This window comes from Canis lupus, chromosome 20, assembly GCF_048164855.1.
Source record: "Canis lupus baileyi chromosome 20, mCanLup2.hap1, whole genome shotgun sequence".
In the NCBI taxonomy this organism is placed as follows: Eukaryota; Metazoa; Chordata; class Mammalia; order Carnivora; family Canidae; genus Canis; species Canis lupus.
The window spans coordinates 53665466-53692482 of NC_132857.1; the positions used below are offsets into that span (position 1 = coordinate 53665466).

Below are 27017 nucleotides of genomic sequence, written 5' to 3' on the forward strand. Positions count from 1 at the left end.
TAACAGAGACAAAAATGTCATTATGTAATGTTAAAGGGGTCAATTTATTCAAGAGGATATAATAATCATAATATATATGCACCTAATATAGGAGCACGGAAACATATTAAACAAATTCTAACATGTATAAAGGGAAAAGACCACCACTGGTGTATAGACAACAATACAATAACAGTAGAGAACTTCATTATCCCACATTCAACAATGAACAGATTGTCCAGACAGAAAATCAATAAGGAAACATTGAACTTGAACTATACTTTAGATCAAATGGACCTAACAGATGCAAACAGATTATTTCATCCAAAAACAACAGAATATACATTCTTATCAAATGCACATGGAACATTCTCTAGGATAGATCATACCTTAGGTCACAAAACAAGCCTCAAGAAATTTAAAGGAATGGAATAGAACCAACTATCTTTGCTGACCACAATGGTATGAAACTAGAAATCAATAAGAGGAAAACTGCAAAATACACAGATATGTAGAAATTAATAACACATTCCTAAAAAACCAATGGGTCAAAGAAGAAATCAAAAAACATCTTGAAACAGGGCAGCCAAGGTGGCTTGGCGGTTTGGGGCCACCTTCCGCCCAGGGCGAGAACCTGGAGACCCAGGATCGAGTCCCACATCGGGCTCCCTGCGTGGAGCCTGCTTCTCCCTTTGCTTGTGTCTCTGCCTCTCTCTCTCTCTGTCCCTCATGAATAAACAAATAAAATCTTTAAAAAAAATAGAAGAACCTTGGTTCTGTTTTTTTTTTTTTAATCTTGAAACAAATGAAAATGGAAACACAATGTATAAAACTTCTAGTATGCAGCAAAAGCAATTTTAAGAGGGAAGTTTATGGTGATAAATGCTTACTTTAAATATACATCCATACATATATCTCAAACACCCTAACTTCACACTTCAAGGAATTATGAAAAGAAAAATAAAGCCCAAAGTTAGCAGAATTAAAGAGATTACAAATATCAGAGTCAAAATAAATAAACTAGAGGATAGAAAAATATTAGAAAAGATCCATAGAAGTTAACAATTGGCTTCTTGAAAAGATAAATGAAACTGAGGAATTTTCAGTTAAATTTACCCAGAAAGAAAAGGGGGGGAAAGACTAAAAAAAAAAAAAAAAAGTGAAATTAGAATGAAAGAAAATACATTATAACTGATACCACAGAAACACAAGAATCATTAGAATCTATATAAACACTTACTTGCCAACAATTCGACAACCCAAGATAAATGGAAAAATTCCTACAAACACACAACCTACCAAGACTGAATCATGAAGAAATAAAAGATGTGAATACACAAAAAAAACAAATTAGAAGAGTGAATCAGTACTCAAAAAACTTCCCAACAAATAACCCAACACCAGATGGCTTCACGGGTGAATTCTACAGAACTTTTAAGAACTAAAGTTAGTATTTCTCAAACTCTTCCAAGAAATTAAGAGACATAACACTCCCAAACCCATTTAATGAGGCCAGCATTATGCTGATACCAAAGTCAAATAAGAAAAACTCTCAACAAAATACCAGCAAACCAAAATCGATGGCATATTAAAAGGATCCCATGGGATCTATCCCTGGGATGCATAGAAGTTTCAACATATGCAAATCAATAAAGTGATATACCACATTAACAGAATAAAAGATAAAAATTCATATGATCATCTCAACAGATGCAGAAAAGGCATTTGACAAAATTTAACATCCTTTAATGACAAAAAATCCACAGTCATTATAGAAGGAACATACCTCAGCATAATAAAGCACAATCATGATAAGCCCTTAGCATCATACTCAATAGTATAAGATTGGAAGTTTTTCTTATTAGATCAGGAATAAGACCCCACTTTTCCCATTCCTATTCAATGCAGTACTGAAAATCCCAGTCAAAGAAATTAAGTAGGAAAAAGATCTAAAAGGCAACTAAATTGAAAAGGAAGGAAAATTATCTGTTTACTCACTAATGATATGATCCTGCATATAGAAAGTCCCAAAGAATACACCAAACAACTATTAGAACTAAAAAATTCAGTAAAGTTTCAGGATACAAAATCAATATGCAGAAATCAGTTGCATTTCCATACAATGATGAATTTTCTGGAAATGAAACAAAGAAATCAATCACATTTACAACAGCATCAAAAACAAAAAAATATGTATGATTAAATTTAACCAAAGAAGTGAAAGATCCATATACTGAAAGCTGTAAGAAACTAATGAAAAAGAAAAATTCAAGAAGACACAAATAAAGACATTCCATCTCCATGGATCTGAAGAGTTGATATTGTTAAAATGTCTATAGTATCCAAAGTCATCTACAAATTGAATGCAATCCTTATCAAAATTCTAATTGAAATTTTCACAGAAATAAAGAAAATAATCCTAGAAGTCATATAGATCCCAACCTTAATAAAGAACAAAGCCTGAGGCATTTCATTTCTGGATTTCAAACTATATTACAAAGCTACAGTAATCAGAATAACATGATACTAGCATAAAAAAACAGACACAGAGAGCAATGAAATTGAATATAAAGCCCCAAAATAAAACCTCACCTTTATGGTCCGCTAATCTTTGACAAAGGGCACAAAGAACATTCAGTGGGGAAAAGAAAGTCTCTTTCCAATAAATGGTGTTGGAAAAACTGGATATCCACATGCAAAATAATGAAATTGGACTCTTATTGTATATCACTCACAAAAATGATCTTGAAATAGATTAAGGGCTTTACTTTAACATAAGACCTGAAGCCATGAAACTCCCAGAAGAAAACAGGGAAAAATCTCGTTGGCATTGGTCTTATCAATGAGTTTTTGGATGAGACACCAAAAGCTGAAGCAACAAGAGCAAAAATAAACAAGTGGGACTATATCAAGCTAAAATGCTTCTGCACGGTATAGGTAACAGTCAACAAAATTAAAAAGCAACCTAAGGAATGGGAAAAAGTATTCGCAAACCACATATCTGATATGAGATTAACAACAAAAATATATAAAAAACCAATACAATTCAATAGCAATAATATTGATAATAATCCTATGTAAAAATGGGCAAAAGACCTGAGTAAATATTTTCCCAAAAAAGACACAGAAACATTCAGTAAGTATATGAAAAGGTGATCAACATCATTCATCATAGGGAAATGAAAATCAAGGCCCAATGAGATACTACCTCACACCTGTTAAAATGGCTATTATCAAAAAGGCAAATGCTTACTATACAATTCATAAATCTTAACCCTGGACATTTATCCCAGAGAAATGAAAATTTAGGTTTACAAAAACCTGTACACAAATGTTCACAAAGTTTTATTTGCAATAGTCAAAAAGTGGAAATAACCCTAATGTCCCTCAATGGGTCACTTTTAAACAAACTGTGGTATATCCATACCGCTGAATACTACCCAGCAATAAACAGAAATGAATTATTGATACATGCCAAAAAAGATCGACTGTTGGCTCATGTGGTTATATTTATGCATTTTATAGTCATGTGTTCCAGATCTTGTTTTAACTCGCTGATAAAATTATTCAATCCGAGGTTCCTTTTGTTGGTGTGTGTATGTGGTGGAGGGGTGGGGTGGGCGAGAGACAGAGAGACAAAGAGATAGAAAAGAGAGAATGAGTTACCATTGGATTAGGAAGAGGAGAAAAAATAAAGAGGAAGAGGAGAAAAAGAGAAGGGGAAGGGGGAAATTTGGGCTTTATTCCCACCATGGAATCATTTATACCTAGTCAAGCCTGAAGATTCACCTACTCTAAAGCCAAGGATTGTCTTTAGATAGTCACAATGACTTTTCTACCTTATTTCATAGTTTATATGAGTTTTGGTGATTTTCATCTGTATGTGAGGTTTTTTTTTAAGATTTTACTTATTTATTTGTGTGAGATACAGAGAAAGAGAGAGAGAGAGGCAGAGATACAGGCAGAGGGAGAAGCAGGCTTCATGCAGGGAGCCCAACCTGGGACTCGATCCCGGATCCTGGGATCACGCCCTGAGCCTAAGGCAGATGCTCAACTGCTGAGCTACCCAGGTGCCCCTCCATGTGAGTTTTTAAATAACCTCAGTTTAACTTTCTAATACTGAAAATTCCCTTTTTCAATGACTACACAGAATCTAAATTTCCTTTTATTTTGTTAATGTTTCTCAGTACAACATAATCAACACTAAGACCTTCATAGATACTTTATTATATAAAAGAGCCAGCGAAAACTTTTCCAAATTCAAAAAGAACATTAAAAATGTCTGTTCATTTCAGAGATTGTCTATCTGCTCTATTACATGAAAGTCCATTGATTTTATAAGTTTCAACAACTACATCTGTTTCCATTCCAGTTATATCTGTATAATCTTGTCATTCAACAGCAATCAGATATGACCGTGGCCTCAAGATAAAGTCATAATTGCTTCATACTAATTTATCCTTATCCTCAATAATAGCCATTGACTTGAAGCCTTTGTGATCTTAAGTTTAGTTATCAATGTATTTCAGTTGTGTGTTGGACTTCATTAGGATATTACGTCTTGTTTTGGTTATCTTGCTATCTATGTTCTGAGTTCAGTTTTAATATTTCTGTGTTTAGCTGAGCAAAGGAAATTTAGGAATCCTCTTAATGAGCCTTTTGATTTTGCTGCTTGCTCTTTAACATTTACAAGGTGCTTCCAACAAAGTTCACATAATTTGATCCTTACAAAAATACCCATGGGGAAACAGGACACATGTTATTTTTCTTATTTTATATATGATAGAACTGAAGCTAGGGAAGTCACTTGGCTCTTAGGTGGCCCCCTTGGAGCTAGAATCTTTTAATTTTTATTTTGCTTTTTCTTTTTATTGTATGTATATGAGACGGTGGATACAAACTAAACATACTGTGGCAATCATTTCACAATAACTGAGAGTTAAATAATTATTATTTACATCTTAAACATACACAGTTGTGTATATCAATTATATCTTAATAAAACTGGGGAAATATAACTTACATATATATGCGTGGAAACAATGTTGTGACTCACAGCTAACTGCAGTCTCATGAGTATCCAAACAGATTAGAACAGATCCCCCAACATATAATTCCATTCGATAAACAAAGGGATAAGGAAAATGTGGGATACCTACGCACACACTGGAACATCATTACACAACGTTAAAAAAGGAGAGATCAGGGCACCTGGCTATCTGAGTCAATTGAGCATCTGACTTGATCTCAGCTCAGGTCTTGATCTCAGATCATGAGTTCAAGCCCCACATTGGGATCCATGCTGAGCACAGAGCCTATTTTTTTGTTTTGTTGTTGTTGTTGTTGTTGTTGTTGTTTGTTTGTTTTTTAAAGGATGAGATCTTGCTATTTGCAACAACACGTATGGACCTGGAGGGTAGTATGCTAAGTGAAAGAAGTCAGACTGAGAAAGGTAAATATCACAGGATTTCACTCATATGTGTAATCTAAAAACAAACAAACAAACAAACAAATGAACACAAACAAAAATATAGATACAGACCTATAAATACAGAGAACAAATGGTGGTTGCCAGAGCGGAGGCAGTTGAGGGGATGTGCAAGATGGGTGAAGGGGAGTGGGAGGTACAGGCTTCCAGTTAACAGAATGAATAAGTCATGGAACTAGAATCCTGTTCTACTCTTTGCAGCATTACGCACACTCTCTCAATTGACTAAGAAGGCTTCCCCATGATAATTCTATACTTTTTTTGTAAATGAGGAATTGGAACATGCATGAATTTTTGCATGTCAAAATGCAACCATACACAAAAAGGATCTCAAAAAATAATCATAGGCCTAAATGTAAAAAAACAAAATGATAAAACTCCTATAAGAGAAATGATAGAAAATCCAGGTGATTTTGGATTTGGTTGCGATACCTTGGTTACAACATTAAAAGTACATACCACAAAATAAAAAATTAAGAAGTTAGATTCACTGAAATTAAAATTTCCTATTTTGTAAAAGACACTGTTAAGAGAATGAAAAGATAAGTCCAGACCGGGATAAAAACCTTTGCAAAATGCTTATCTGGTAGAGTACTTTTACCCAAAATATACAAAGAATTGTTAAAACTGAACAAGAAGAAAACAACCCAATAAAACAGTGAGTAATGGCTCTAAACAGACACCTTAACAAAGAAAATACACAGGTGTAAAAAAGCACATAAATGATGTTTAACATCATATGTAATTAAGGAATTACCACTTAAAAATAACAATGGGGTATCTATCTAACTATACCTATCCATCTATCACTATATATATATATATATATACTCTATATATATATATATATACACCCACTAACAATGTCTAAAATTTTTAAAAAATGACAATATCAAAGGCTAGTGAGGTTGTAGAACAACAGGAACTTTCATTTGCTATTGTTACAAACACAAATGGTACAGCCACTTTGGAAGACAGTTTGGCAGTTTCTTACAAAAATAAACATACTCTTACCATATAATCCAGCATCCAAATTGCTTAGTGTTTACCCAAATGAGTTGAAAACTCATATCCACATAAAGCCTGCACACACATGTTTACTACAGCTTTATTCATAACTGCCACAACTTGGGGAGAAAAAAAAAGATGTCCTTCAAAAGATGCATAGATTAAAAAAAAAGCTGTAGTAGATCTGTAAGTGAAATATTAACTAGTAATAAAAAATGAAATTCACTATCAAGCCACAAAAAGACGTGGAAAATTCTTTTTTATTCAGGCGTAAATTAACTTACAGATTTATATTAGTTGCAGGTGTATCATATAATTATTCAAAAATTCTATACATTTCGTAATGCTCATCAAGATAAGAGCACTTTTAATCCCCTCCATTTTCTACATCCTCTCCATCTTCCCTATGGCAACTACCAGTTTGTTCTCTGTATTCATGTGTCTATTTTTTCTATGTTCATTTGTTTTGTTTCTTAAATTCCAGATATGAGTGGAGTCATATGGTATCTGTCTTTCTTTGGCTGACTTATTTCACCCAGCATTATACACTCTAGGTCCAACCATGTTGAGGCAACCGGCAACATTTCATTCTTTTTAAGGCTGAATAATGTTCCCTTTTGTATATTCTGTATCCCTTCATCTTTAGTGGACACTGGGTTGCTTCCATATATTGGTTATTTTAAGCAATGCTGTATGAAACATAGGGGTGCATACGTCTTTTTATTTTCTTTGGGTAAATACCCAGCAGTAGAATACAGGATATGGTAGCTCTATTTTTAATTTTGGGGGAACCACCATAACTGTTTTCCACAGTGGCTGCACCAGTTTCCATTTCCATCAACAGTGCATGAGGGGTCCTTTACAACTTCCAACACTTGCGATTACTTGTTTTTTTTTTTTTTTTAATTTTAGCTATTCTGACAGATGTAACATGGTATCTCATTGTGGTTTTAATTTCCATTATCCTGATGATTTGTGATGTTGAACATCTTTTCATGTGTCTATTTCCTATCTGTATGTCTTCTCTGGAAAAATGTTTATTTAGCTCTTCGGCCCATATTTTTAAATTGGATTATTTGGGCTTTTTGGTGTTGAATTATATGTTTTTTCATATAGTTTTGGGTATTAACTTACATGAAGTATTCCTAAATGTATAATACTAAGTGAAAGATGTCAAACTGAAAAGGCTATATACTGTGTAGTTCCAACTATATAACATCCTAATAAAGGTAAGACTATGCAGATGGCAAAAAAAGATCAGGGTTCACAGATGTTTGGGGAGAGGGAGAGATGAAGAGATGGAACTCAGGATTTTTAGAGTAATGACATTACCCTGTATTACACAATATTGGTGGATACATGTTACAATACATCTGTCAAAATCCATACAATCAATGTGGGGCACAAAAGGTGAACCCTAATATACCTGTGGACTTTAATTTATAATGTATCAACACTGGCCCATCAACTATAACAAATGTACCATATAATGTAAGATGCTAGCTATAGTAGAAAATGGTGTGAGGGCAGGGTGGGGAATATATGGCAACTCTATTTTCTGCTCAGTTTTTCTTTAAGCCTAAAACTGTTTGAAAATAGTCTATTAATTAAAAACATATATTCATGTCAGAGAATATGTAGCTCAAGGTCCTTTCAACTTTCTGTGAACCTTGTTTTTTATAGAATTAGTAAAGAGGATCACTAACTTCTGATTCTACAAGCCCATAAAATGTTCACATAGCTACTCAGAGTGAAAGATGAAAAGATAAATTAGTGATTCCTAAAAGCCTTCATTTTCACTCTGTTCCATCTACAACAGCTAAAAACAAAAAAACTGAAATCTTATGCAATATGAACACTGAATGAAGGTATCACACGTACGACAAGAAAATTTGCAAATGATGTCTCTATTCATTCAGTATTGCATGTTGCATAGGTTTTTGATTTGGAACTCCTCCCTGTTAAAAGTATAACAGCATAGGTATAAGGATTAGATGTATCTGTACGCAAATATATATATATATATGTGTATATATATGTATATATATATAATACATATGCAAAAATATATATAAATTCAAATACACAAGCTTATAAATGCAAAAATGCCACTCAATAATTTGAGCTTAATTTTCCAAAGGTAATTTATATAAATTATAACTTTATACAAGAAATCATAGAATTGAAGCTTTCTCATCCCTTTCCGAGGTGAGATAATATCTATGTCTATTTAATTTTGATCGTGGTGACCCAGGAAAGGGGCCATGTCATCTTCCCCATTGAGAATAATGGTAGGAATCTTATCAGCCCCCTCCCCACCAAGTAACAATTAATAATAACAATAATGGTAATGTGAGAGCCGGTTTAAGCTATAATGATACCCTAGACGAAATGAAGCTCTGCCGTCCTCTCTATCACTGCATTCAGCCAGCTTGCTAATCAAATACTGGCAGATGAACTGGAGTTTAAGTAGCATCATTATTATGATTTAAATGGAGGCTCTTGTGAAAGACTGACAACCTTGGAAAGTAAAGTCATCCATTTATTCACAAAATAGGCAGAGCACTTGCAGTGACAATGCTCACTTCCCTTTTACTGACCTGCCAGGCAGCTTGAACTCTTTTCCAAAAGACCACATCTGGTGAGAAGAGAGTCTTAACCATTAAGGAGCAAATGCCCACATCATCATAACTAAAATAACAGTTCTGGCAAACTGGAAGCCTAAAAGAGCCCCGTGTACTATTCCTACAAGACCACAGGGAATTCATCTACTGTAAATGTCAAGAAACTGTATATTATACTTCCTGCCTCAAAAAATTTGCATATTATAAAGTTAAATCAAACTAAAAATGCAAGATACACTTAAGCTTGCACTCCATGCCCCAATGTTACTGCATCAGAGTTTTTGAGTGCTTGATACTCTATAGAGGCTTGGGGGGAAAGATCAATATAATCAGCCTTTCTTTACTCTCTATTTACAGTCTACACAGATTTTTATTTTTTTTACCTTTCAAAAGTCATGGGGAACACCATAAGCAGGATAAAGTATTGGCAACCAAATTTTTATGACACTTTTTCTAATTGATCCTCAATCATCATCATCATACACCTCTATGTTCACCACTGACTTCCTTCAAGTTCCCATGATACTCCATAATCATTTAATGGCCTTTGTCTCATTCCCTCAATCACCAACCTCAGGAATGAGATCCTTTTTCCCTGGGGAAAAATACCAACTATATATACAAAAATACTAAAAACATACTTTGTCCAAACCTTTTATGACAGATTAATCTATATGCCTTACTTGTATTAATTTGTTCAGTTCTCAAATAGTCATGTTCTGTTTCCTCCTTTTCCAATATTTTAAGCAGTAGAATACCAAGTCCACAAAATGTCCAACAGTACATGAATTGTCAACAAATTCTATTTGATAGATAGAAAATTAGGTTCATAGGAGATAAATTTTTACCCATTAGGTTAAATGTTTCCATAGTCAGAAACTCTACCATGGCACTATTTGGTTTCTCTCATTCTACTGCAGATATGAATCTGATAAATGACTAAATCTAGGGGAATTCCTCAGGCATCATTATTCCAAAAAATCATTTCACATATGGAAATATAATTCGTAAAGAACAACAATAAAATCTGGGTGTGAGAACTTAGAGAGAATCTGCCACAATAATACTGTATGTTTCATGTATCATCAACACCTAGTTTCTTACATCCCCATCCCAGCCCTGCATTGAACTACCTTCTTCAACCAAAACCAAAACAAAATCCACCATTACGACCACAAAAACACAGACATACTTGCATATGAAATTATAAACAGACATTTTGTATGCATTTTTAAAAATCAAATGTTATAAATGGTTCTGATTAATAAATTGTCTCACAGAGGGATGTAGAATGAATGTCATCACTTATCCAAAAATGTTCATGGCAAATACTGCTGATTGATTGTATTGGTTTTCCCTATCAAGTTGTTAAAGGGTATGAAAATCATTCTTAACAAACTCTCCACGTAACATCTGGAGGTGGATTATAAAGTGAAATATAGTTCCTATATTTCCTAAGAAAATAGAAATACTGTACCAATTTAACTGCTAGTGGCAAAGGCCTTTTATACAAGCCCCAAATATGGAAGAAAAATGATACATGTATTTTATCTGGCTGTCCCTCATTTCAAAATCATCTGTCACAATTAATTATCTGGCATATTGTGCTGGGCAGAGGGCTCAGCAGTAGCCCTCATGGAACCCTATTTCTCATTTGCATGGTTTGATAAATGGTTTAGGTTCAGTTTGCTACCATGTTCAGCTATCAATCAACATTTAATTTTATTTTTTGCAGGTCTTCTTTATTAATTTTTTTCCTTTTGTAGGGAAAAAAAAAGTATACTAATTCCCTTTGAATAAATCTGCCACCTTTGTTTTTCCAGAAAAAAACTCCCTTTAGAGATGTACCTTAAAGGGAGGAAGAAGGAAAACAAATCTAGGAAGCTGACCTGTAGAAATGGTCTGCCTGTAACTGCAGTAAAATAAGAAGTTTGCTCGTGCTTCAAAGATTCTATGTGAGATACAAAATCTTAAATATCTTCAATACCATTGTTTCATAAAACAGATAAATTTATGAACGCAAAAACAAGTATTCCCAAGAAGATACGAAGGAAAACCATCTCAAAGTTCAATACATAACTGTTGAAAGTTCTACATATTTTGAGTGAAAAGAAAGTTGAGAATGGCCCTTATTTTATACGATACTGTGCCCTAGTGTCATCAGACATCTTCCCAAGAATTAATGCTACTTGAATAAGGTGCTGGATTAGTTTTAAAGGAAGTAACTGTATAGAACTGATCATTATTCTCACAGGTCTTTTAAAATTAATGGAATGCACATTCTTTATATTAAGAATCCTGACTTCTTTTCTCCCTGTGTGGAGCTAGCTACATATTCCTACCTCGCTGACAATAAAACTGGTGAAAACTGGCCATCAGAGGAAGAGCCTACAGAACAGTTCAATGACTTGAAGTAGTGGTTGTAACACTGAGCCTCCATTTATTCTCTCATCAATCTCCTTTTCCTCCACCTTTGACACTGCATTGAAAGAGAGATTAGGCTGAGTATTATTGTTATTTATTATTATGATTTATTATTATTGTTAATAATTATTCTCAAACAACATAACAATTTTGAATAATTGGGCAGAAAGCTCTCCATGCCATGCCTTCCTCTCCACGTTTTTGTCTTTCTTTATTCAAAGAACTTTAGAAATGGAAAGAGATGGACAGGTTATCTCATCAAACCTCTTATTTCACAACCTAAAAAAACTGAGAAATAAAGAGGATGATGGCTTTCTGAAGTGTCATGCAATTAAATAGATGGTTGACTCCAGATTCCTATTCTAGTATATTTTTATTACCTCATTTTGTCTCTGAAATATTTTATATATTTTATTTCTAGTGGATTTGCTGCTTTATCTTCTACTTCTTTCATTTTATTTGTTTGTTTTTACTCCTATCAAAGAGCTTTCAGGCATCTGTGTAGTTGTTCACTCATCAAATGGAGTCCTTACAAAATATGGAATTCTAGACTGTGAGGACTGAGATAAAACAGAGCCATGAGAAAAATATGTTCTAGAGAAATTACACAAGTTTAGGACCATATAACATGAACAAAGGTACTGATGTCAAGAGAAAATGACCACTAACCTGGAACTGAAAATATTCATCAACCTTCATAGAATAGACTTGAGAAGACATGAAGGTACCTTGTCAATAGAGTCCATCCAGGAAGTTCTGGCTTTGAGAACTCTATGGGGAACCTACTTAGTTCTTCTTCTTGTTCTTCCTCCCCCTCCCCTTCCCTCCACCCTCCTCTTCCTACTCCTCCTCTTCTTTTTTTAAATATCATGAATTTCATTGAATAACATAATGCCCAACTTTTCTAAAGGAATATTTATCCATTTATTCCCATCAGTATTATATGAGAGTTCTCTCTTTATGTTGTTCACTCATTACTTCATTATTTATATATATTTTTTTTAATTTTTTTTTAATTTTTATTTATTTATGATAGTCACAGAGAGAGAGAGAGAGGCAGAGACACAGGCAGAGGGAGAAGCAGGCTCCATGCACTGGGAGCCCGACGTGGGATTCGATCCCGGGTCTCCAGGATCGTGCCCCGGGCCAAAGGCAGGCGCCAAACCGCTGCGCCACCCAGGGATCCCCTCATTATTTATATTTTTTTATTCAATTAATTTAAACTGAAAAACAGAAAGGAAAACACTTCATCCATTCATCCCATCCCCACTGTCTGCTTCTGGCAAACACCAAGTTGTTCTTTGCATATGATTATATCTATCTCTATAGACATAGAGATATAGAATCAGATTCCACATATTACAGAGATTATATGGTACTTATTTTTCTCTGATTTATTTCATCTAGCATAAAGTCCTCAAAGTCCAGCCATGTTGTCATAAACAGTGAGATATCATTCTTGGTTATGGCTATATATTAATTATACACACACACACACACAATTTCTTCATCCATCCATTGATGGACACTTAACTTGTTTCCACGTGTTGGCTATTATAAATAATGCTGCAATGAACATAGGGTGCTTACATCTTTTTGAATCAATGTTTTTGTTTCTTTGGATAAATATCCAGAAGTTCTTCTTAATTAGCAGAAGTCCCATGTGGATCAGAGTGCTTCTCCACTCCATCCTTGCTGTACAGTGAGCTTAGCTCTACCCAGGATATCTCTACTTCAGAACCCAACCAAGCCTAGCACGAAAGATGACTGTGTTCACTTAGGATATTTACCAACCTTTCACAAATTCTGACTAAAGCCACATGTTTTTTCACTGCCTCATTTCTTAGAACCAGCTTCATCTTTTCTCTCAGAACCCAGTTCTCTTTTCATCACATCTTAAATAATTTACATCTCATACTCTTCAAACGGTTTGGAACAGACATTCTCTCATCAAATAATAATGACTTATTTGTAAATTATTATTCTAATTATATATTGTACAATATAAAATATATACAAATCTAGACATTTTAAAAGGATTAGATGACAAAGTAAACACTATTTTATGACTTCTACTTTAATTTTCTACTGACACTATACAAGAACTGTATGTCCTCAGAAAAAATATTGTTAACCCTATTTTAGTGAAAGTAATGTAACTGAATTCATTATATTGTAAAGATATTCTTTAACACTTTAACTACAAGCAATCCTTGATTCAATTTATTTCAATCATTGGTTTTAACGGATCTCATAGCTTACAAGCATATCTTTCAAGAATATGTAGACAGACATAAAAGAAATGCATTAGTATTTGCACTTTCTGATTAATTATACCCATTTTTCAGTCACTTACCAATTATACAAAGACTATTTGTTTAAATTTATCTAGTAAATTCCCTCTCTCCTCCTTGATGTCATTTTTTTTCTTTAAAAACTAATTGGAAAGTATAATATATGTTATATAATTATAATTTTTATGTTATAAAAACTAAATTGGTATTCATTAAAATTCTTCATTTGGCAAGTTTTTAAATGGTGTAAGTTTCCAAGTATTTAATAATGATCATCATCATAACTAATAGTAATTGAAAACATCCCAATATCAAGCAGTCTCTTAACCTTTTCTATTATAGCTTCATTTATTCCTCATAATAATGCTATGAAAAAGAAATTATTTCTAATCTTTATATACAGACGAAGACATATGTAAAAGCTTTTTAAGTGACAGAACATTTTCCCAGCACCTTCTAGACTTCTAATTCTTCTTCATATTATCAAAGTTTTTGTCTGTCTGTCTGTTTGTTTTGGAAGTTGTCACTTTCTCAGTCATGTACTGTAACTTGAAGGAACAGTAAAGTGTAAGAGACTGGATGTGAGTGTGTGTGCATGTTCCAAAAATATCTTTTATACACCATAGTACTAAAAAACATTATCAACTCAGAAAATTGTTGCAAATTTGGAAAAGTTTTTCTGTGGAAAACCTCAAATTTAGCTTTGAAAATACTTTTACACACTTGGTTACAAAATAGCAAAGAACTTCTGTGTGCAATAAAGATTTCCATGGTCACTCTCAATCTCTCCACATAGTTTTATAAAGATTTTATCAAAAGCAAAACCTCAAACCCATCACGACTGGCACATGATACTGCAACTGGTTGCGGTAAGATGGGACTACATGAGGTGGCAGCAGGGTGGTGGGAGGAAGAGAGAGAGAGAGGCCGCCATCAAGATTTCTTCCTGCTAGTCACTCTCCAGCTCTAAAGATAGACTCTGACCTACCAACTCAGCATCATGTCAGGCTATCCAGAAATGCTGAATTTCTTTCCTATTTTTAGATTAAAGTAAATATATACAGATATTTAACGGTTTCTTTTTACATTTTAGGCTGCGCACCCCCCCAGCATTTTGAGCACCCAACACTGGAGTTTAATCAGACTTGCACTTGTCTCACCAACAGATGCAGAAGTGTGGTCCTAATGTCTGTTACTGATGACATGCAGAAATCCAGAAACAGATGATCTTCTCTGGAGATACTAGAAACTTCTAAAGTTCCAGAGTCAATGTCCATCCCCTAAATTGACATGTAAAGGAAATTAAACATCTTACACAGATGGCACTGGAAACCAGCTCTCACCCTATCCAGACAAAATGAGCAGGGAAATGGTTTGGGAAGATCAGCCTGGCATTCCTCATCTGACCTCCATTGGGATTCAGAGCATTTTGAAACAAGATTGGTCCCAAGACATTATTTTTGCTTTTGTACTCTTCTCTGAAAAACAAAAATACTGAAAAGTACTATCCTTCAAGAGGTACATTTTTTTTTCCCACATTTATTGTGATGTAGAATAGCTACAGGATTTTGGCAACTTCACTTTATCACCTATACCTCAATTTCCTTAAGTGCAAATTGAGAGTGTTAGTTGCAGCTCAGTGGTTTTCAAACTTTGTCAGCAGAGTCTTTTATTACATGACATGTTAGGTGGCATCATAAATATGAATAGGAACGAGGGCCCCATGTACTTGTTTTCCCCCTATGGCAGCTTGCAAGGTCACTCTGAGGAACCTGAAAGTGCCACAGAACACAGCTTTAAAAAACACCACACTAGGTCTCAAGGGCCCTCTCTGGCTCTAAGACACTATGATTGATGAGTCAGGAAACCTAATTCAGTTTTATACTTTCTCCTTGCCTCAATAGAAGATGACTCAATATTATAAAATGGGAAATTTATGTAACTCTGTCACTTAAAGGCAGAAAAATTGTGGTACAGACAATTCTACTGAAATGTTTTCATCTACACAGAGTTTATCCTCAATAAGGTCACTGAGGTTATTAACTAGACCCTTTGTACTCAACCATTCCCAAATAAGTTAAGTCGCTGCTATTCATTAACCTTTCTCTTTCTTGTTAAATAGAAGCATTAGAAATCATCAATAGATGAGTGCTCCAACTATACTTCTTTTGATGTGTACTTTTATTTTTGCCTTGCATTTTGAGGTCAGCAAACAAGCCAAAAGCCTAGGAAGGCACAGAGGCAATGGGGACACAGCTATATAAAGAAGGCTTTCATTAACCTGCTGACCCACCATAATTTCAAATGTCAGCAGCTAATCAGACACTCACTGACATCATCAATGGATGGAGAAGAGAGATATCCTGTGGGATCAATCTTCTTTCTTACTCTGAAATATATATTTATAACGCCAGAGGGTTACTTCTCCTCTGAAGTGATGGTGGGAAAATTTCCCTCTCCTATTGAAATACATGCTTCTAATGCTGAAGTTAATCATTAATTTTGATGGAACAGCAGAAACATGTATTTAAACGTCAGAAGCTGACTACATTATTGGCTACTCCTCTTCTAAATTCTCCTATGGCATTCTGACAACATGGGCAGCTGTAATGTTTGGCTCACTAATCCAGAAAAGAAAAGGTAAGCTAAACTATATTTCTTTTCATATAAAGAATTTTTCTCCATTAATTGTATTTATCCCACTGGGAAAAACGAAGATAGGAGTATTTCTATTACTTCAATTGCTAAAATTTCTAATATAATATCCAATGTTTTGTCCACTCCCCCAGAAACCCCAATCTCAAATGCATACAGAGAATGTTTAAATGCGTTCAACCAAATCCAAGAGAAACAGAAGGTGAAAATTTACTAAGAAAGGAAAGAATTTACAATCTAAATTTTATTAATTTTATGCCATATATAAAATTTATCTTTACAATGAGCTTCTCTTGGCAAAATAATCATTTAGACCCATTACTGACTCAACAGTCCTAGCCAAATACATAAATAAATATGAAATAATACCTCAAGTTTTAAACACATATAATGTACAACTCCTGGTCTCTACATATTATTTTAGATCTCAAAAAAAAAAAAAAAAAAAACAACAACACAACCTCGTAATATAAGCATTCTTCCTCATTTGAGACTCTTATTGTCTCTCATTAAAGGTAATTGATACTATGAGAACATAAAATAAGCACCTCTGCATTTAATCCAATCCATCTCATTTAAAAACCATTCCCTAAAAATTTGATCTTAATCTTCAGAACAGTTAAGTGATAGAAACCAGGAAGTAAGAATCTGAAATGGATCATGTATTCTTCAGGATAAAATATCAATGTATCAAAGTGAGGAGAAAGAGTAAAATCTAAAAAAAAATTTGAGCAAATAAGGGAGAAAAATTCTATAAACTAACCACCAATACCTATATGAGTACATCAGCACCTGATTTCAAAGTTAAAACAAAACAAAATACAACTCTTAAAATACAGCATGAAAGATTTTACACCTAAGTTGTATCTTTAGTTGCGAGAGAATTCTGGTATAACCACAACCCACTAATGCATTAATATTAATAGAATAATCAATACCTTTAATTTTTGGTAACGCTTTTATAATAAGCCAGGAAAGACTAGACTGCTAAAGTATCACAAAATTACTGATGGTCTAACTGTTTAAACTAGATTCCACATTTTGAGCAGATAAAACTAAGCAATAATTCTAGATCAGTGAAAAAGTCATTCTATACTCATTTTCACTTCAACAGATTTCCAAGCTATTAATTTTATTTTGGAAATACCTCATAACAAAATAATAGCAGTAAGTTTGTTCTTGCAATTTACTTTCAGAGTTTGTCTCCTACATTTTGTAACCTTATGTGAATCATTTAATATTCCTGATATTTTTATGGAAACCAAAACAATAACATAATCTTATATGAATCACTTAACCCCTATAGGATGGCTTTGAAGGTCAAGTAAAATACAACAAAAGAAGTTATAACAATTTCCAGTGAACTGATATATTACCAGTGAAGCTCATGCACACTCTGTTCCCACCATTTGAAACATGGGCAAATACAAACCAGCCTCTATAAGATGTGCCTGTTTTTGCCATGGAAAACTTAATATGAAAAAACTGATAGACTATGTGTGTAAAAATATCTAATAAGTATAAGAGAGACAAGTATAAAAGTTTGGGGGAAAAAATCAAGAGACTGTTTCATTCATATTATACTATATTTAAATTTGTGTCCCCCTTAAGGAGAAATAAACTGTAAACCATTGAATATTTAACATTGCACTTTTTCATGCAAGAAAGTTAATTTCAAGTCCCAATCAGCAGTCTCAATCTTCAAGAAAGGACTTAGGCCCTAAATCAAAAGACTGCTGAGGGGTTGTGCCCATTTTGAAATAAATTAAATGTTTAAGGTATGAGGTATTATTTTTTATGCCTCCTGATTTTTAGCTAACTAACCACTTTCAGGTTCTAATAAGAGGGATTCTATTTAGATATATGGGTAGCGAGATAGAGAGTAGATAATTAAATATGGATTTTTCTCTCACACTATACATACACACACAACTATAAAGTGTTAAATCAAGCATTATTTTCAAGGCTTCATAATCAAATACACTTATTTGCTCAAATGATTTAAATGGACAGAACAGTATATATTTGTCTTAGTCTATTATTTTTCCCACATTAGTTGGAACATTTAAACATTTCAGATAAAGTCAAGGAATTTTGGAGATTCAGTGCATAAAATTTTAGGTTTTTAAGCCAAGCTATTCATTTTGTACAAAAGAAACTGAGAGCTACCCCAGCCTCAGATGAATCCCCTTATATAAAACATGAAGAAAGGGATGCCTGGGAGGCTCAGCCATTGAGCCTCTGCCTTTGGCTCAGGGCGTGACCCCAGGGCTTCAGGATTGAGTCCCACATCGGGCTCCCTGCATGGAGCTTGCTTCTCCCTCTGCCTCTCTCTGTGTGTCTCTCATGAATGAATAAATAAAATCTTAAAAAAAAAGAAGAAGGAAAATATAGTGTGTACAATAGTTCTCTTATGGGTTGTTCAGATGTTATGACCTCCAGCTTACTCCGTGGCATGGTTTATTCTTACAATCTGGGAAGACCTGGCTTAATTTATTTAAACATATAACACTATAAAATACCTGATATGCTATTAATTTACACATTAAAAACCAGTTTAACAGAAACTGAAATTATTGATGTTAATAATGTAATTAATACTATATCATTGGTATACTTGGAAATTATATCTATTATTCCGTCTAGGTAATTGTTACACACTTAATTATTTGGAGAAACACGTTGAGATAGAACCCAACATTAAAAGCATATCATAGGGACCAACTCATGGACAATGTCCCCTTTTCAAAGTCCGATTTAATTTCATCTTCACTTAAATGAATGTCATGCATTCTATTTATAATCTTATCCAGCCACCTGAATTTAGGTGCAAAAATAAAAGGCTTGAAGCATAGTCCTGAATAGTAGATGTCCTTTGCTTTACCATGAATATATCCATTGTCTCCTATTGCTACATTTTGAGTCTGTCTACAAAGAAAAGGTTGCAACCAATATGAATGTCATAACAAAAGCTAACTGCGGTCACTGTTTCAGGCTGGTCTATACCATTATGCTTGGCATGCAGTGGATACTTATTTTTTCTAAGTAAATGAATGAATAAGTGCATTTGCTTAAAAAAATAAGATACATGGAAAAAAAAAAAAAAAACCTGCCATTGGTTTATGTCCTATTTCCCAAAGGTGACTTCCTATAGTACTTATGTATTAAACATGCTCTTTTTTGGTGTACTGTTTCTGTGGTCTTAAAACTCAATTAAGATTTTTCAGTTTTATCTATCTACATTAGCAATCGTTAGTTACTCTTTTTTTGACTAATGTTGGCATTAATTTCTGTGTATAATTCATTGTTTTTAAAGCTCCATTGAGAAAGACTTTTATATCCCTTCATTACCCACAACTTATTTTGGCATTCAAATTTCTTAAATTAGACTCTAGTGCTATTGTGCTGGTGACCCTTACAAGTTTGTAAACAAATACATTTGTTCTCTATATATTTATGCTTTGCCTTCTAAACAGAGTGAAAATAAACCTACAATCTTTATGTATTCTCAACAGGCTTTGATGATACAATTAAAATACAAAGTAACCAGAAGTTAAATTATCAATAAGAGTCATTTATTTTGCATTTTTATTTTAAAGAATACTTAAGAGAATTGTGATGAATTAGCAGTGACAAACTACTTCTTGCAGGCTGATTTTGTGTGGAGAGTTTAATTAAACTTTGCAGCTGTTTATCTCTATGATGATTAAATTTTCATATGTAAATTACATGTATTAAGATCCAGATACTTATGTAAATGTCACTTGCCTTAATGTTTTGTGTTACTGTTATTAACATCTAACCATCAGTTTATAATCTTCTTGTATTGCAATCTATTGGCATGGGTACATTGTTAAAACAATTAGATTTAGATCCTAAGAACAAACAAATTTATTTTGCATTTTTATCTACTACTCAATGTTTATCATGCAATCTATTTAGAGAGAAGTAAAATCTAAAGCATCTAGGAAGAACACCTGTCTACTTCCAAAATCCATTCCTTAAAGAAGGCATTCTATGCACCACCGAATGTATACAAACAGATGATTAAGAAAAAAATGCCAACAAACAAAAACAATAATTATATTTTCCAGAAATGTTAGAACATGTAGACAATAGCAACAGATACAGTATAGCATATATTTTGGACCTGCTATGTGGATATTATCAATATAGTACTTCAGAAAATGAAGTCCCTTCACATCACCTCCATGTAAACAAGGAACTCAGCTTCTGCTTTTCAGATTAGCTCTTCACTCTCTGCAAGTGGAGGGAAGGGAGTATTTAAAACCAGGTTGCTGAGAAAAAAAAAAAAAAAACATCAAATAACAATGGAGGTCCTCACATTCTTCAACCTAACTCCCAAGCCTAAATCAACATACTCTTCAAACCATCAGAAATTTGATCTCTAAGTGGAATAAAAGGGAGTAGCTTACTAAATAGAAGTCACTCAAAATGCCATTAACACATATCCTTCTTCACAGATACTAGAGATGGGAATAATTTGGAGAATGTGTCACCTTTGTGACAATATTTGTGCTAAGTTTGATTTACTATCCACATCTGAATTCTCCCCACGACAGCATATGAGGTATTATCATCCTTATTTGAACTATAAAAAATAATCTACTCTGTTTGGCTCCAACAGATTCTTCTCTAATAAATCAAACTAAAAATGGAAACAAAAGGGTGATTTCCCCCTTCACTTGATGACTACAGTTGTTTACAGCAATGGACTCCTAACGGTCTAAAGGTTAACCTCCTTCAAAAATATATCTGTGCGTGCACTCTAATATATGTATATTTTCATCCCTATAGGCTTGTCAATTAGTAAATTGGATATTGGTAAAGCTTTATTTCTTTTGCATATAATACACGTAGGCAGAAGTCCTAATACTTCCTTTCCACATTACATGGGATCATTTTGTACATTTTTCTGGGTGCGTAGTCTACAAATCTGGATGTACTCGGTGTGTACGTAATAAGCAGTCTCAGGTCTCTGAGAGCTGTTTAGCATTTCTCTGCTGCCTGACTTTACCTACCCTTCCATCTACATTTCAGACAAGTTATGCTTACAGATTATAAGAGGGTGAGGACAAGAAGAGGACATGATACACCTAGGTAGATAGGCACCTATTCTTAAAAAAGTCAACATCACGGTATAACAGTGACTCCGAACTTCTGTAGTAAGACAGTTAAGTATTTTTCAAAGAATCACATATTCAAGTCTATTTTGTTTATGTGCATGGCCTAGCACATTTTAGGCACTGATAAATATTTGTCACAATAATGTTTAATTTTCATAATTCCTATCACTCCTCACACAACTTTCAACTAATTCATTTATTTACCTTCTCGCTTAAACAATAGAAGTTTTTTTCCTCACAGTTTTGGAGGCTGAGAAGCGAAGATCAAGGTGCCGGAAGCTTTAATTCCTGGTGAGGGCCATCTTCTTGTAGACAGCAGCCTTCCTGCTTTATCTTTTTGTGGTAAAAAGAGGGAGCAAGCTCTAGTCTCTCTTCCGCTGCTTTTAACCCCATCCTCACTAACCCCATCCTCATCAAGTTTCACTGGTTTATACTTAACCCCAAACTCAACCGAGTTGTATACATTAAATATGTAGCTTTTTTTTTTTGCCTTCTTGCTTTATCTTCATGTAGTAGAAAGTGAGAGCAAGCTCTAGTCTTTCTTTCGCTTCTTAGCACTAATCCCATCCTCACCATGTTTCATGAGTTTATACTTAACTCTACTAAACTCTACTAAATTGTATACATTAAATATGTGCAGCTTTTTGCATGTTCAATTATACTTCAGCAAAGTGTTTTTTTGTTTTTTTTTTAAAGAATTTATTTATTTATTTATTTGGGAGAGAGACGGCACAAGCAGATGGAGAGGGAGAGGGAGAAGTAAGCTCTCCACTCAGCAGGGAGTCCAATGTAGCGCTAGATCCCAGGACTCCAGGATCATGACCTGAGCCAAAGGCAGGCTCTTAACCAACTGAACCACCCAGGCACCCCTTTAGCAAAGTGGTTTTAAAGAAATGAAAATGACTCAAGGAAAGATGCCCGTGATACACCTAAAAAAGTGAGTCAAAGAAAGAAATCAGATGGTGGTTTTCTATGTATGCATTTATGTACAGATGATATCGTTTAGGTGGTAGCTCTGATGGAGATCAAGCCAGACTGGTCCAGGAGCAAAGGAAAGGTGCCTGAGTAAGGACCGTGTTTCTTTTCAAGTTGCAAGACATTTGAAAAACAAGTAGAAGAGAAGGATAGGGCAGTAAATGGAAAGTAGAACAAGATTCTGAAAATATTTGTTTTTGTGTCCTTCTGATGGAGAATGGCAAAGGATTTGTACCCATTACAGTTGGATTTGGTTGTGACACTGTTATGGACTGAATGGTTGCTTCCCTCCAAAGCTGATGATTTTGAAGACCTAACCCCTACTGTAATGATATTTGGACACAGAGCCTTTAGGAAGGAACGTATTTAATAAATTTATTTATTGCATAGACTCTCAGAATTCCTGTTTTTTTTTTTCAGGTTTTTAATGTCACTTCAATATTTAGAAGGCTTCTGTCAATGTCTCCAACTCTCTGTTGATACTTTATATGCTTATCAATTACAATCCTGTTTCTTTTATTCATCTTTGACATGAGAAATGGCAAAGAAATATTACATACCAAAGAAAACAAGATTTTTCACCAGAAGGATCCTTAAAGTTAGTTATAGTCACCTATCTCGCCCAAACCAAACCAATTAAGTGTATTGATCATAAGCTCCACCAAACTCCTTCCTTGTTTTGAGAGAACTTCAGATATATACAGTTATTTCTCACTTGATCCAGAGATAGCTGAATCCCCTCAAATTTTGTCTCAGTATACTGAAATATTTAAACTTCGAAATGCAAATTTGGCAAGTATTTTGTAAAAACAATGCAACAGTTGACTATAGGTTTTCTTGAGTGGTGATGCGATAATTTATACAAACTATCTCGCAATACAACTCTGTGAAACATTGAACTTTTCTCCTATGCCTCACACTCCTGAGATGACAAACATTTCTTCCTCTCTTCCTCACTATTCCCTCCGTTCATATGCACATTGTTTTCTTGTTCCCTTCTTGACCAAAGGTGCACACCACTTAGTGACAATCCCCTTTCAAAGACCTAGATCCTTAACATGTGGGTTTTCCTGCTATGGGCAGCCCTGAGTCTCAACCACCTCCCTCTTCTTACTCATGTCTTTATTAGTAGTTATGATACTGGAATTCTGGTGAATAAAATCCTCCATTTTGTTTCACCCAGTTAAAGGTAAGATTTAATAATGTCCATTCTTTCACGAGGTTGAAAGTGAAGGTTTAGTGTCCATCCTTCCCAACCCTCCCCATTTTTGTCACCATTATTCCCCACATTTCAACACAGAGCAGTCATAATCATCTATTAAAAGTTTAAATCAAGAGTTCTGGGTTCCCATAGGAAAACAGTGAATACGTAAATTAGAATATATCCAAATATTCCCCAGCCACACTGATCTCTTTTCCTTACTCAAAAAATTAAGCTTCTTTACAATTTGCAGATTTTCCCCAGCCTATCAGGGGGAGGGAAACTCCTGCTCCTGACCATATCATGAAGGTAGGTTTCACTTACCTCCTCTTGTCGGCCAGTCAAGAGGAGCTCCATTCACTGAATGTCTCAGTACTTTTTTTATTTCTCATAATAAGCACTTGTCACTAAGTAATATTTTTGCTCATTTGTTCATGTACTTGTTTTTTTATCTTCCTCCTCATGCCACGCGAACGTGAGTTCCACAAGAATAGGAAACTCATCTTCCTTGTTTGAGGTTTTATTAGTGGTGCCAAGACTAGGATCTAGACCTAAGGTATACTCAAAAAATATTAAAGTGATGCGTTGATGTATTATCCTGAAATTTATTATACATGGCTATGCTGAATGAATCTAAACTTTCTTACAAATGAGCTTTTCAAATATCTAAGGAAAGCTATCTTACTATCTTCATTTCTACCAGCTAAAAACTCCCATTCTTCTTCCATTTTTAGTCTATCCTTGACCCTGCTATCCTCTTTCCACACAGTTCAGTTTGTCTATATGCTTGAAATGTATGAAAATTTTAGAAATATTTTTTTAAAGATTTTATTTATTATTATTATTTTTTTAATTTGAGAGGGAGAGAGGGCATAGGAGAAGAGGAGTGTCAGAGGGAGAGAGACAGGCAGATAATAAATTGAGCAAGAAACCTGACCAAGGGCTGATCCCAGGACCCTGAAATCATAACCTGACCTGAAACCAGGAGTTGGATGCTTAACCAACTGAGCCACCCAGGCATCCCAATAAATTTCTCTTTTAAAGCTGTGGTGTGCAACTAAAACTTTCCAATACATACTATTACATTTACTTTTTAATCTATAATTTTAAATACCAAAAAATACAAATATGTATAATATATATTATAAATAATATACAAATTACCATGTTTACATATATATATATTACCATATATAATATATATATTACCATGTTTCTATCATGAATATCTGACTCATATTAATGGTTGCTTTATTTGCCTCAGAGCCTTCACTTTTTTTTAAAATCAAAAACAAAAATATAAAGATACATTTAAAGCACTGAAGCTTCATCCCTCACCCTCAATTATTTTCTTCTCATTTCCCTCCCAAGTGCTGGTTCTTGAATTGCCTCTCTGATAGGTAGGGTCAAATTTGTATTATTTTTCACATACTCAGCCAATTTTGAATGTGTTATTTACTCAAAAGTTAATTTCATATGGCTGCCTCTGTCATGTCATGCTTCCTAAGTATTTTAAGTAGGATTGCTTATCCATAAAATAATGTTTTCTCTTTCTGTGACACTACCCCTACCTTAAGTACTATAGCTCTTTAATTAACATTAATTAATAGGATATAGCAAACACCTGGAATTTTGATTAGCATTATTTTGATTTCATAGATCACCTTTGGGTTGAACTGCTATTTTCTTAATCTATGCTTTTATTCAATATATGAATTTAAGGATTTAAATTTCTTTTTTTTTTTTTTTTTGGATTTAAATTTCTATAACTTTAGATCTCAAGTTTTTGAAATACACTATGTTTACTGTTCAGTTTGAAGCACATTCTAACTATAATTATAATTTCTTTGCTGAGCCACAAATAATTTGGAAATGTTTTATTTCATTTCTATATTGTGGGATTAAGGGGATTACTTTTTGTTATTAATTTCTTTATTAACTACGTTTTATGAGATCATGATGTGCACGATATTGTGCATTTGGCATTATTTTAATGTTGTACTTCTATTTTATATACATACTCTGTAACATTTTTGGTGCCCTTCTTTACTGAACTCTACCTTGTATCATTTCCTTTACACATTCCTGAGAATGAGTTTTGCCAATTTCCATTTATCTGAAAATAAAATATTATTTTATTCTCAGGTTAGGAATATTATCACCAGATACAGAATTTTTTTTAACACTGTTTTTCTTTATTTAAGATATCTTATGGGCCACAATTCTGTCTGAGCAGTCTGTGGTGATTCTCACTTATTCCTGTTTCCATGTGGTCAATGCATCTTTTATCCCTTGGGTACTTAAGAGATGTTATCTCTAACTTTGGTCTTTAGCAGTTTGACTATTATGTTCCTAAGTTTGATTTGATTGCTTATTGATATATTTAATTTACTGCTTTAGATTCACTGTGCTGCCTAGATACATGCGTAGCTATTTTTCATCATATCTGGGAAGGTTATGGGCAATATTTATTTTCAAATATTTTTTTCTACCCCAATCTCTCTTCTCCCTGAACCTGGATTTCTGACTCCTTCACTCAGCAGGAGTGCCATTACTGGACTAGGATCATAGCTCTCTGAGAGTTTGGGAGATGCTCCTCTTAACCCTCACTTCCTGCAGAGAACTGAGGGATCATGAGGTTTACCTTGCCAATTTTTCTGTTTCAGGGAAGGCAGGCTTGAGTGCCTGTTAGCTCCTTCCTGAACACAGGAAAACAGCTTGCTTATGTATTTCACCAAGTTATATAGTTTCTTTTTTCTCTATGTTGGGAAGTTTAGTGCTTAACCAGGTGCCGCATCATGGAGGAAGATAACATCAACATCAAGATCCCGTATTCATCAATCTCTAAACCTAAGTTTGTTAACACCTTCCATAATACTCTATTTAGCCAAATAACTTGCCTATTTCACCAAATAATTTTAACCAAATTATTGGTTTTGCTTTATATATGTTGAGGATTATTATTACTCTGCATGTAGTTCCAGAAAATTTATATTCTATCGATAAATTTTTAATTTGATTTATCCTACTCCTGAGAGATTGTTTTATTTTGCTTTGATATGTACTCAAGTCTATTTTATCTGGTATGCACATAGCTACTCGAGATCCTTTGTGATTAACGTTCTCAGGTATAAATCTCCCAACTCTTCAATTTTCAGTCTTTCTGGTAACATTAATAATAGTTAAAGTCTTTGAGATAATAAAATGGCTTTAGAGAAACTG

General features: G+C 34.0%; 1 long non-coding RNA gene across 2 annotated transcripts in view; it reads right to left on the minus strand.

Moving 5' to 3' along the window:
- Positions 1 to 22061, minus strand: part of LOC140612132 (uncharacterized) — a 119894-nt gene extending 97833 nt beyond the window's left edge. Inside the window, exons 1-2 of one of the 2 annotated variants that reach the window (XR_012013444.1) lie at positions 21824 to 22061; positions 20680 to 20770 (exon numbers count right to left, since the gene is read on the minus strand). This is a non-coding gene — a long non-coding RNA (uncharacterized lncRNA). Of the gene's footprint in view, positions 1 to 14977; positions 15100 to 20679; positions 20771 to 21823 lie in introns of those variants that run through there. The other variant, XR_012013443.1, reaches the window with a different exon arrangement.
- Positions 22062 to 27017: the final 4956 nt, after the last annotated feature.